This window comes from Heteronotia binoei, chromosome 16, assembly GCF_032191835.1.
Source record: "Heteronotia binoei isolate CCM8104 ecotype False Entrance Well chromosome 16, APGP_CSIRO_Hbin_v1, whole genome shotgun sequence".
In the NCBI taxonomy this organism is placed as follows: domain Eukaryota; kingdom Metazoa; phylum Chordata; class Lepidosauria; order Squamata; family Gekkonidae; genus Heteronotia; species Heteronotia binoei.
In genome coordinates this window covers 58947251-58959541 of record NC_083238.1, presented here as the reverse complement: position 1 = coordinate 58959541, position 12291 = coordinate 58947251, and the positions used below count along the sequence as shown (strand labels likewise).

General features: G+C 41.7%; 1 protein-coding gene across 1 annotated transcript in view; it reads left to right on the top strand.

Moving 5' to 3' along the window:
- DNAH7 (dynein axonemal heavy chain 7) overlaps positions 1-12291 on the top strand; it is a 241075-nt gene that overhangs the window by 58131 nt on the left and 170653 nt on the right. The window lies entirely within an intron of this gene.

The following is a 12291-nucleotide window of genomic DNA, read 5'->3' as shown; positions in this document are numbered from 1 at the left end:
GCGGGAGTAGGCCACTTGTACAATCAGACGTCACAGAGCAACTGTGCTGGCAGAAACTAGTCATTTTAATAATAATAATATATTTTCTTTATATCCCGCCTTCCCCACCGGAGCAGGCTCAGGGCTCTCCCTCTTTTGAGGAAGAGGGAAAGGGCAGCGCCTGCTCTGTTTCTCTTACAAGGTCTATTCTGCTTTTGTTGGGTAGTAAGCACCCCCATTGGACTTACTTGACGAGTGCGCATGGGATGAGGCAATCCCGTGCACAGTTGTGTTTGTGTGAAGTGTCCAAGTCGCAGCTGACTTAACAGTTTTTAAGGCAAGAAGGTTTTCAAGGCAAGAGACGCGCAGAGGTGGTTTGCCATTGCCTCCCTCCAGGGCCGGATTAACAATTAGACCAAGTAAGCGTTGGCCTATGGGTCCCCACGCCTTTAGGGGCCTTGGGCTGGCTTCGCCTCCCCCTCCCCAGTTTCCCCCCTGCTTGCAGCCCTCCCAGCCTGCATGTGCAGCCAGCAACTGAGCTGCTGTTTGCCCATCTTGCTGGTGTGGCTGCTGCTGGTGTTGTCGCCAAGTTTGCCTCTCTGCCTCTCTCCCGCAGCTTGGTCAAAGGGGCTTTTCAGAATGTGCCTGCAGGCTGCAGTGGGGACTGCAGGGCGGGTGCTCCGGCTCTGAGATAATTTGTGAGGGGCCCCCCGAGATTTTGACTGCCTAGGGGCCTCCTAAGGGTTTAATCCAGCACTGAACCTCCTTTGCCCTAGCAACCCTGGACTTGCCTGCTGGTCCCCTATCCAAATACTAACTGTGGTTGACCCTGCTTTTTTTGGGGGGGGGCGGGTGTATTTATATCTGTATCTTTCTGTGTGTATGTGTGCATGTGTGAGTGAGTGGGTGTGCACATCTGGAAATCATGGCAACCTCTGGTGACTGATCCCTACCGGGAGCCTGGAGGATCTTCAGAGAGGTGGCTGAATAAAGCCTGCCCCTGCCCTCCAAACTGCTGGTATTCCAAGGAGGTCTCCCATCCAAGTGCTTGCCAGGGTTGACCCTGCTCAGCATCCGAGATCTGGTGAGGTCAGGCTTCCCTGGGCCATCCAGGTCAGGGCAAGCACTCTCAGGACATATTGAGGTTGGGAACTGGATGCCCATCAACAGACTTGGCACTAGGGGTTCTGGTGCCCCTAGGCCAAGGCCTGTTCCCCTGCCTCCCCCCGGTGTCTTCTTGTGCATGCGCTCAAGTGCTCAGCCTGATGACGTCACCAGAAGTGATGTCATTGGGCTGCACGCGCTCTGCACGACGCTTAGCCCAGCCCTCCCCTGCTTCAAAGGGAGCTGGGTGGCTCCCTTTGAAGCAGGGGCGGCCAGCCTGAGAGCTTGCGGGAAGCATCATCGGCCACATGCACTTTGGGCGCGGGGAGGCGGGTGGCTTCAGGCGCGGGAAGATGGAGGGCAGCTGGTGCAGGGAGATGGAGGGCAATGGGCGCAGGGAGGCAGACGGTAATGGGCGCAGAGAGACGGAGGGTAGCGGGCATGGGGAGCGGGGGCGCCTCATGGCGCTCGAGGCAGCCGCCTACATGGTCTACTTCCACGCCCCAGCCCTGCCTTTCAAGCCTGGAGGTATTAAATTGATTGGTTTTGGACTTCTGAATGCCTTTTTGCCATCAAATTGCAGTTGACTTATGATGGCTCCGCTGGGTTTTCAAGGCAAGAGATGCACAGAGGTTGTTTGCCATTGTCTGCCTTTGCATAGGCACCCCCTTCCTCCTTTGTGGTCTCCCAACCAAGCACTCACCGTGGTTCGCCCTGCTTCGCTTCCGAGATCTTGCAAGGCCGAGTGTACAGCAATTTGGCTTAAATACACAAAGCATTAGGCTGCACATGATAAACTTTTGGTACTACCATTGGAGATCACAGGGAATGGCTATCATTCACTATTTTTTTTTTTAAACTTTAAATTTTTATTAATTTTAACAACATTTAATAATTCGAATACACTTTTAACATTTAAACATTTCAACATTTCTTGAAAGATGAACAACTATGTAACAGTTATACGTAGATTACTGTAAGTCTCATCTTATTCTTTATAACAGTAAATGTCCATAAATCCAAACAATAAGTTATCATTCTTTTAAATATAATACTCAATAATATGAAAAATCAATATATTTTTTTGGTACATATTTTTGAGGATCCTCTTCTAAATTTATATAAGTAAAAAACGGAAACCATTTTTTAATAAAATTATTATTCTTCCTTTGTGTCTCCATTGCTTTTATTTGTATTGCCAGTTTATCCAAAGCTGCTACCTCCCATATTTTAGTCATCCATTGTTGTGTTGTAGGGGACGCATCTCTTTTCCAAAATTGAGCAATCAGTAACTTTGCCGCCATTATCAAAAGACTTATTAATTCCTTTCTCAAGTTAGAAAGTTTTGAGTTGGGCCAGAAATTCAAAAGGAACGATTCTGGAGTGAAGGGGATATCTTCTGCTGCAATAATATCAATTACGTGTTTAATTTCTCTCCAAAATTTATTAATTTCTGGACACAGCCACCAACAATGTAAAGACGACCCTTCCTGCTTACAGCCCTTCCAACAATCTGGAGTTGGTTTTATGTGAGCCAAAAAAAGCTTTTTAGGTGTCAAGTACCATCTCGCAAACAGCTTGTAGTTTTGGAGTTTCACATTTAATGAATAGGTGGTGTAGAGTGGTGATTCCCAAATAGATTGCCATTGTTCCAGGGAGAAGGATATACCACAGTCTTTCTCCCAAGCTTTCTGTTGGGTTGTAATATCAGACCAGTCCTTAGCATTAATTAAGTTGTATATAGTCGACGTTAATGTTTTAGTTCGTTCTGTATTCTTTTTCAACAGATCTTCAAAAGTTGTTAACGGCCTGTCTATCACTTCTACAATTCTGGGGTTATGTAAAATGAAATGTATTTGTTGGTACTGAAACCATGGGATTGATATTTTAAATTGCGTTTCCAATTGTGTTTTAGTAAGCATTTGTCCATTCTTAATAATATTTTGGAACTGGTATATTCCTGCCTCTCTCCAAATTTTAAAATCCCCTGGTTCACGTCCTGGTTTAAACCATGCTTGGCCCAGAAAGCTTGCCATCGGTGAAGTGGATGGTATTAGAGTTTTTTTGTGTTTATCCCAAAGTTTTAAAGTCAGAGCTAAGTATGGGTTATTGTTTGCGGCAAAGTGTCTGTCATTAGGGTTGTTCCAAATGGCTTCCCATAAATGGTCATCTGTTAGATATGATGCCTCAATTTTTACCCAGGGTTTTCCGCAGTACTTTATTGCATACATTAATATGTTTTTTAAATTTGCAGCTAAATAATAAGCTTCTAAATTAGGTAGACCTAGCCCTCCCTGTTTTATTGGTCTTGTCATTAATTTAAATTGAAATCTTGGTTTTTTGTTTGACCATAAAAATTTAGAAATAAACTTTTGTCTTTCTCCAAATACCTTAGTTGAAATATAACAGGGTAGGTTATAAAATAGAAATAAATATTTAGGAAGAACAAAGGTCTTAATCATATCAATTTTTTCTAACAACGTCAGATTTAATTTACTCCATTGTTCCAATTGTAGTTTAATGGTATTATCCATTACTTTGTAGTTGACCGCATAGAGGTCCTGTAAATTTAATGGTATTTGTATACCCAGGTGCCGAATCGATTTTTGAACCCATTTGAACGGAAAGGCGTTTAGTAGATTTGATTTAGTATTTGGAGACAATATGATAGGGTATAATTCAGATTTTGTATAATTTATCTTAAAACCTGATATTCCACTAAATATTTGGATATGATTTAATAGTGATGAAATAGATTGGAGGGGATTTGTAACATAAAAAACTGCGTCATCGGCAAATAGACTCAATTTATACTCTTCGTTTCCTACTGATATGCCAGTTATCGATTTCTCCTTACGTACCGCAAAGGCCAGCGGTTCTATAGAAAGTGCGAATAGTATAGGGGACAGGGGACAACCCTGTCTCGTACCCCTATGCAACTCCAAGTCCTCAGATCTATAATTATTAATATAGATTTGTGCTTTAGGTTTTGCATATAAAGTTTTAATGGAAGTTAAAAATTTCTGACCAAAACCCATATATTGTAATAAAGTAATTAAATAAGGGACCTCCACCCTATCGAAGGCCTTCTCTGCGTCGATGGCCAAAAGAACTGATTCTTCCTGTCTTTGTTTCCCCAAAAATATTAAGTCCATTGTTTTACGGATATTATCCGTTAACGTTCTTGTGGGGATAAAACCTGATTGGTCGTTATGTATGTATTCCGTGATGACATTATTCAATCTGTTGGCCATCAAAGCAGAGAATATTTTAAAGTCATTGTTTAGAACTGAAATAGGTCTAAAAGAGGCTGGGTTTTGTTTGTCTTTTCCAGGTTTAGGAATTACTGTAATTCTTGCTTCGGACCACGTGTTAGGCATTTCTCCACTGTACATGACCGAGTTGCAAGTGTGAACCAAAGGGTCTAGCAGCTCTTGCTCAAAAACCTTATAGAATTCTATAGGGATACCATCCCTGCCTGGAGCCTTATTGTTTTTAATATGCTTTAAGGTTTCAGAGACTTCCAGGGGAGTTATATCTTGTTCTAAGTATGCCTTATGTTCCGAAGATATTTTAACATTGTAGTTTATTGAAGTAAGATATTCTTTAATTTTGTCAGGTTTTGGGTTCTCTGATTCGTATAACTTTTGATAGAATTTCTGAAAGACTTGAATTATATCACTTGACTTAGTAACTAGGGATCCCTGTTGATTTCGCATATTATGGATAAGATGGGAGGCCCTCGTTTGTGTGGTCCTCTGTTTAAGTAGTTTTATCGATTTAGGTGTTTTAGTAAAATATTTTTGATTGAGTATCAATAAATTCTTTTGTATTTGAGATGTTTCCAATAGTTCCAATTTTTTTCTTTCCTGTTCTAATGTTCTTAACAGTTTTTTCCCTCCTTTTTTTGCATATTGCAGTTCCATATGTTTGATATTATTCGTAAGTTCTAGTATTAGTGATTGTCTTTCCTTTTTATGAGTGGAAGCTATTGCAATTAATTGCCCTCTAATAACTGCTTTAAAAGCATCCCACAATGTGCTTTGTGTTACATCCTTGGTGGTGTTAAATTTAAAGTATTCCTTTATCGCTGCTGAAATTTTTTTACAAATCAGTTCATCCTGTAGCAATAATTTATTCAGTTTCCAATGGTATCCCTGTTTGTCTTCAGATTGAGTGGTAAATGATCCCGTAACCCAGGAGTGATCTGAGATTGTACGGGGACCTATATCTGCTTCTTGGATTTGCTTAGCCAACTTTTTGCTCACTAGGAGATAATCAATTCTTGTATGAATTTGGTGAACGGTGGAGTAATAAGTATATTGCCTTACTCCAGGGTTTAATGCACGCCATATGTCCACCAAATTAAATGTATCTAATATATTCTGTATACCTGTTGGTTTCAGTATTTTTTTCCCCGTTTTGTATGTTCTGTCTAATTTGGGGTCCAATATGTAATTTAGGTCGGCGCCAATTATTGTTTCTCCTTTCTGAAATTCAGACAATAGTTGTAAAGTAGTTTTCAAAAACTCTTTTTGGTTTACATTTGGGGCATACAAAGATGCTATTGTTAGTGGCTGGCCGTCCAATTCTCCACTAATAAAAATATAGTGGCCTCTAGGGTCTGCTTTTACCTTTTGGCAATGGAAAGGTACTGATTTCGATATTAAAATTGCTACTCCTCTAGATTTTGATGTTCCTGCTGCCAAATAACTTTGATTAAACCAGTTTGTGGACAATAGTTTTCCATTTGTGTTTTTTAAATGCGTCTCCTGTAGGCATACTATATTTGCTCTATCTCTTTGCATGGTGTTAAGTAGTCTCTTATGTTTTACAATATTATTGAGACCTCTACAGTTCCAACTGAGGAGCTTATATGGGCGTGTCATCTTCCAATCTAACTAACAAAGATAAATAAAAATAGAAAATAAAAAAGAGTAACAAAAAAAATGTTAATGACAACAATTTTCAGTAGTGTTACAACAACCCACCACCTCACACAACAAAACTTAACTTAAAAAACAACTTTTTAAACTAACTTCCCTAATTAGGGGAAACTTTTCAGAAACTCCTCCCCTACAAATACCTAACAGAGCAAAGAAAGCTGTTACAGTGCTTTCTTATCTGAAAAGTAAAAGTAAACCTATTACCACTACTACTATTATTATCATCATCCGGGGGCGTTGTTCAGACGTCACAACTTTTCTCCATAGGCAACAATACAAAATAAACGTTCCCCCCTTCCCTCCTGTAAAGATATAAGCAGACTGAGTAAAATTCCACATTTCAATTTAAACATATCATAAATGCCTTTTCATATTTAATCTACATATAATCGTACCCTCATTCAATTTTAACTCAATTTACTTTTCCCCCCTCCCTTACTATTTAAACCAATTAAAATTCATATAAAATAACATTTAACTTGACTTTCACTATACAGTATGTTAGTTAAAGAATATACGTAGGTTCCATCTGATTTACTTAACTAGCACTGCATTACTTCTTCTAACAATAGAACCTAATACACATACTTAATATCTGCACACTACACTTTAACATGACTTACACTCTACAGTATGCTAGTTAAAATACTTGCATAGGTTCTATCTGAATTGCTTAACTAACACTGCCCTCTAGTGGTTTTGGAAATTACTGTTTCTAACTATAAAACTTAGTAATCATACTTAAAGTTTAAATATTACACAGTATAATAACTTCTTCTTGCATCTTCTTCTTTTTTCTTTTTTTCTTGTTCTCATATGCGTTGGCAGTTTATTAGTAGTTCATGTGTCAGTAGGGGTTTGTTCTTGTTCTTCCTCTAAGTCTGGAGAAAGGGCTTGTAGTTCTCCTTCTTCCCTTTGAGATAGTTTAATGTTCAGTTTCTTTAAAAGCAGTTTTCCCGTTTTTAAATCTGATGCTTTTAGTAGAGCACCTCCTTTGTACACTATAATGTCAGAAACAGGGCTCCAACGGAATCGAAAGTTCTCAGTGTACAATTTTGTTGCGAAGAATTTCAAGTTCCTTCTTTTTTCTATGGCTTCTGGTGGCAAGTCTAATAAGACTAGTACTCTTTGGCCCTCATGACTCAAGGCATCTTTCTTCCTAGATTCCTTAAGTAGTCTAGCTCTCGTTGTGGGAAATGCGAACTGGACCAATATATCTCTTGGCCTTCCTTTCTTTGCTAAGGCAGGCGGTCCCAGACGTAGGGCTTTTACAATCTCAGGAGCTGTGCTATTTTCTCGGCCCAGCACCTTCAGCAGCCATTTATTAATAAAGGGTAAAATACCCATTTCTTCTTCCGCGCCCTCATTAATCCCTCTGAGCTTCAAATTATAGGCTCTCCAACGGTTTTCAAGCGTTATAATTCTTGCATTCAGCCTCGTTTCTTTAATTTTTATTTGCTTTATTTCTGTTTGCAATGCAAGTGAGGCTTCTGCATTGTGTTCGGCCATTTTGGCAGTTACTTCTATGTTGTTCTCCATCTCCTCAAGTTTTTTGTTTATTGGAGCTAGCCAGCTTTGCATAGATTCCTTAAAGAAGGTATGTATGTCTTCTTTAAGCTGCAAAATGTCTTTTTTTGTTAAGGGAGCCTCGTCCATCTGCAACTGCTCAGTCCCGGGGGAAAGTTGTCCTGTTGCCATAGCTAGGGCCTCTTGGTTTTCCCGCCCTGGTGAAGAGTTAAGGGGAAAAAACTTCCTTACCGACTGGGTCGTCTCTGTCGCCTTCTTCGCTCTCAGTTTTGGAGTTTCCTTAGCCTTGGCTTTGTTCTTTAAAGGTTTTCCCATTTGGGGCTGTTTTTAAAGTCTGCGATTTAGCAATAGGGCCAGGATTTCGGAGGGAAGGAACGGAGCTGTGCTAATTTGCGTCCACCATTACCCGGCGACGCTCCGCCCCCCATCATTCACTATTTTAATAGCTTCTGACATTATTAATGCCAATTCCCTCTTGAAGCTGTCTGTGCTTGTAGCTGCCACCGCCTCTTGTGGCAGTAAATTCCATGTGTTAATCACCCTTATAAGAACAAAAGAGAAGCCATGTTGGATCAGGCCAATGGCCCATCCAGTCCAACGCTCTGTGTCACAGAAGAATATAAGAGAAGCCATGTTGGATCAGGCCAGTGGCCCATCCAGTCCAACACTCTGTGTCATAAGAACATAAGAGAAGCCATGTTGGATCAGGCCAATGGCCCATCCAGTCCAACGCTCTGTGTCACATAAGAACATAAGAGAATCCATGTTGGGTCAGGCCAATGGCCCATCCAGTCCAACACTCTGTGTCATAAGAACATAAGAGAAGCCATGTTGGATCAGGCCAATGGCCCATCCAGTCCAACACTCTGTGTCACAGAAGAACATAAGAGAAGCCATGTTGGATCAGGCCAATGGCCCATCCAGTCCAACACTGGGGAGGGACAGTGGCTCAGTGGTAGAGCATCTGCTTGGTAAGCAGAAGGTCCCAGGTTCAATCCCTGGCATCTCCAACTAAAAAGATCCAGGCAAATAGGTGTGAAAAACCTTAGCTTGAGACCCTGGAGAGCCGCTGCCAGTCTGAGTAGACAATACTGACTTTGATGGACCGAGGGTCTGATTCAGTATAAGGCAACTTCATATGTTCATATGTTCAGCACTCTGCGTCACATAAGAACATAAGAGAAGCCATGTTGGGTCAGGCCAATGGCCCATCCAGTCCAACACTCTGTGTCACATAGTGGCCAAAAAACCCAGGAGCCACCAGGAGGTCCATCAGTGGGGCAGGACACTAGAAGCCCTCCCACTGTGTCCTTCTCAAGCACCAAGAATACAGAGCATCACTGCCCCAGACAGAAAGTTCCAATGATAAACTGTGGCTAATAGCCACTGATGGACCTCTGCTCCATATGTTTATCCAATAAGTTTGTCCATCATCCAACTGTCTATCATCTAACCATCCATCCCTCTATCCCTCCTGACTGTCTATCCATCCATCCACCCATCTTTCCCTCTATCGATCATCCATCTCTCTCTGTGTATCATCCATCCATCCATCCATCCATCCATCCATCCATCCATCCATCCATCCATCCATCCATCCATCCATCCATCCATCCTTATGTCTATAACAGGAGTGGCCAAACTTGGTTAACATAAGAGCCACAAAGAATAAATGTCAATCCCCTCTTGAAGTTGTCTATGCTTGTAGCTGCCACCTCCTGTGGCAATGAATTCCATGTGTTAATCAAGAGTTGTGTCCTAACACCTCTGCTGGGATTTCGTTCCTTTTCTTTTGTAGAAAATGCCCAGCAGGAACTCATTTACATAAGAACATAAGAGAAGCTATGTTGGATCAGGCCAGTGGCGCATCCAGTCCAACACTTTGTCATACAGTGGCCAAACCCCCCCCCAGGTGCCATCAGGAGGTCCATCAGTGGGGCCAGGACAATAGAAACCTCTCACTGTTGCCCTCAAAGCACCAAGAATACAGAGCATCACTGCCCCAGACAGAGAGTTCCATCAATTTGTTGTTGTTCAGTCGCACAGTCAAGTCTGACTCTTTGCGACCCCATGGATAAAGTCACGCCAGGCCATCTTGTCTTCCACCATCCTTCGAAGTCTGCTCAAATTCGTGTTTGTTACATCAGTAACACTGTCCAGCCATCTCAACTTTTGCTGTCCCCTTCTTCTTTTGCCTTCTGTCTTTCCCAGCATGAGGATCTTCTCCAGTGAGTGCTCCCTTCTCATTTGATGGCCAAAATATTTGAGCTTCAGCTTCAGCATCTGACCTTCCAGGGAACAGTCTGGTTGATTTCCCTTAGGACTGACTGATTTGATCTTCTTGCAGTCCAAGGGACTCTCAAGATTCTTCTCCAGCACCACATCTCAAAAGCATCTATTCTTCTGCGCTCAGCCTTCCTTATGGTCCAGCTCTCACAGCCATACATTACTACTGGGAATACCATCGCTTTGACTATATGGACTTTTGTTGGCAGGGTGATGTCTCTACTTTTTATTATACTGCCCAGGTTCACCATAGCTGTCCTCCCAAGGAGCAAATGTCTTTTAATTTCATGGCTACAGTCACCATCTGTGGTGATCTTGGATCCCAGAAATGTGAAGTCTGTTACTACTTCCATGTCTTCTCCTTCTATTTGCCAAGGTTTGATGGGGTCAAATGCCATAATCTTAGTTTTTTTGATTTTGAGTTTCAAGCCTACTTTTGTGCTCTCCTCTTTCACCCTCAAAAAGAGGTTCTTTAGGTCCTCTTCATTTTCTGCCATTAGAGTAGTGTCATCTGCATATCTGAGGTTGTTGATGTTTTTCCTGGCAATCTTAATTCCGGTTTGTGCTTCTTCCAGGCCAGCATTCCGCATGATGTGCTCTGCATATAAATTAAATAAGCAGGGTGACAATATATACATCCTTGTCGAATTCCTTTTCCTATTCTAAACGAATCAGTTGTTCCATATCCCGTTCTGACAGTTGCTTCTTGACCTTTATACAGGTTTCTCAGGAGACATGAGAGGTGGTCTGGTACTCCCATCTCTTTAAGGACTTGGCACAGTTTGTTGTAATTCACACAATCAAAGGCTTTGGCATAGTCAATGAAGCAGAAATAGACATTTTTCTGATACTCCCGTGCTTTCTCCATAATCCATCAAATGTTGGCAATTTGATCTCTAGTTCCTCTACCTTTCCGAAACCCAACGTGAACTTCTGGTAGTTCCCGATCTACATACTGCTGAAGCCTAGCTTGTAGGATCTTTAACATGACCTTGCTGGCATGTGAAATGAGTGCAATGGTGTGATAGTTTGAACATTCCTTGGCATTACCCTCCTTTGGGATTGGAATATAAACCGATCTTTTCCAATCCTGTGGCCACTGTGGCGTTTTCCAAATTTGTTGACATAATGTGTGCATCACTTTAACAGCATCATCTTTTAGGACTTTGAATAGCTCAACTGGGATACCATAATCTCAGCTCGCTTTGTTGTTAGTAATGCTTTCTAAAGCCCATTTAACTTAAGTCTCCAGGATGTCTGGCTCAAGGTCATCGATTTCACTGTCATGGTTGTCCGGGACACTGAGATCCTTCTTGTATAATTCTTCTGTGTATTCTTGCTGCCTCTTCCTGATCTCTTCTGCTTCTGTTAGGTCCCTACCATTTTTGTCCTTTATCATGGCCATCTTTGCATGAAACGCTCCCTTGATTTCTCCAATTTTCTTGAATAGATCTCTTTTCCTTCCCATTCTATTATTTTCCTCTATTGCTTTGCATTGTTCCTTCAGGAAGGCCTCCTTATCTCTCCTTGCTGTTCTCCAGAAATCCAGATTCAGTTGAATGAGTCTTTCCTTTTCACCTTTGCCTTTCGCTTTCTTTCTTTCCTCAGCTATTTGTAAAGCCTCATCAGACTTTGCTTTCTTGCATTTCTTTTTCTTTGGGATGGTGCTGATTGCTGCCTTCTGTACAATGTCACAAACCTCTGTCCATAGTTCTTCAGGTGCTCTATCAGCTCTAGTTCCTTAAACCTATTCTTCACCTCCACTGTATATTCATAAGGGATGTGATCAAGGTCAAACCTGAATGGCCTAATGGCTTCCCTAGTTTTCTTCAGTTTAAGCTTGAATTTTGCAATGAGTAGCTCATGATCTGAGCTGCAGTCAGCTCCAGGCCTTGTTTTTGCTGACTGTAAGGAGCTTCTCCATCTTTGACTGCAGAGTATATAATCAATCTGATTTCTGTGTTGCCCATCAGGTGATGTCCATGTGCAGAGTAGCCTTTTAGATTGTTGGAAGAGGGTGTTTGCTGTGACCAGCTTATTCTCTTGACAAATCTCTATTAGCCTTTGCCCGACTTCATTTTGTTCTCCAAGGCCAAACTTGTCAGTTGTTTTGGTTACCTTTTGACTTCCTACTTTGGCATTCCAGTCCTCCATGATGAGGAGAACATCTTTTTTGGTGTTAATTCTAAATCTTCATAGAACTGGTCCACTTCAGCCTTTTCTGCGTCAGTGGTTGGGGCATAGATTTGGATTACTGTGATATTGAATGGTTTGCCTTGGCTACAGACCGAGATCATTCTGTCATTTTTGAGATTAGAATCATAGAATCTTAAGAGTTGGAAGGGACCACTAGAGTCATCTAGTCCAACCCCCTGCACAATGCAGGAAACTCACAAACACTTCCCCCTAAATACACATGATCTTCATTGCTGTCAGATGGCCATCAAGC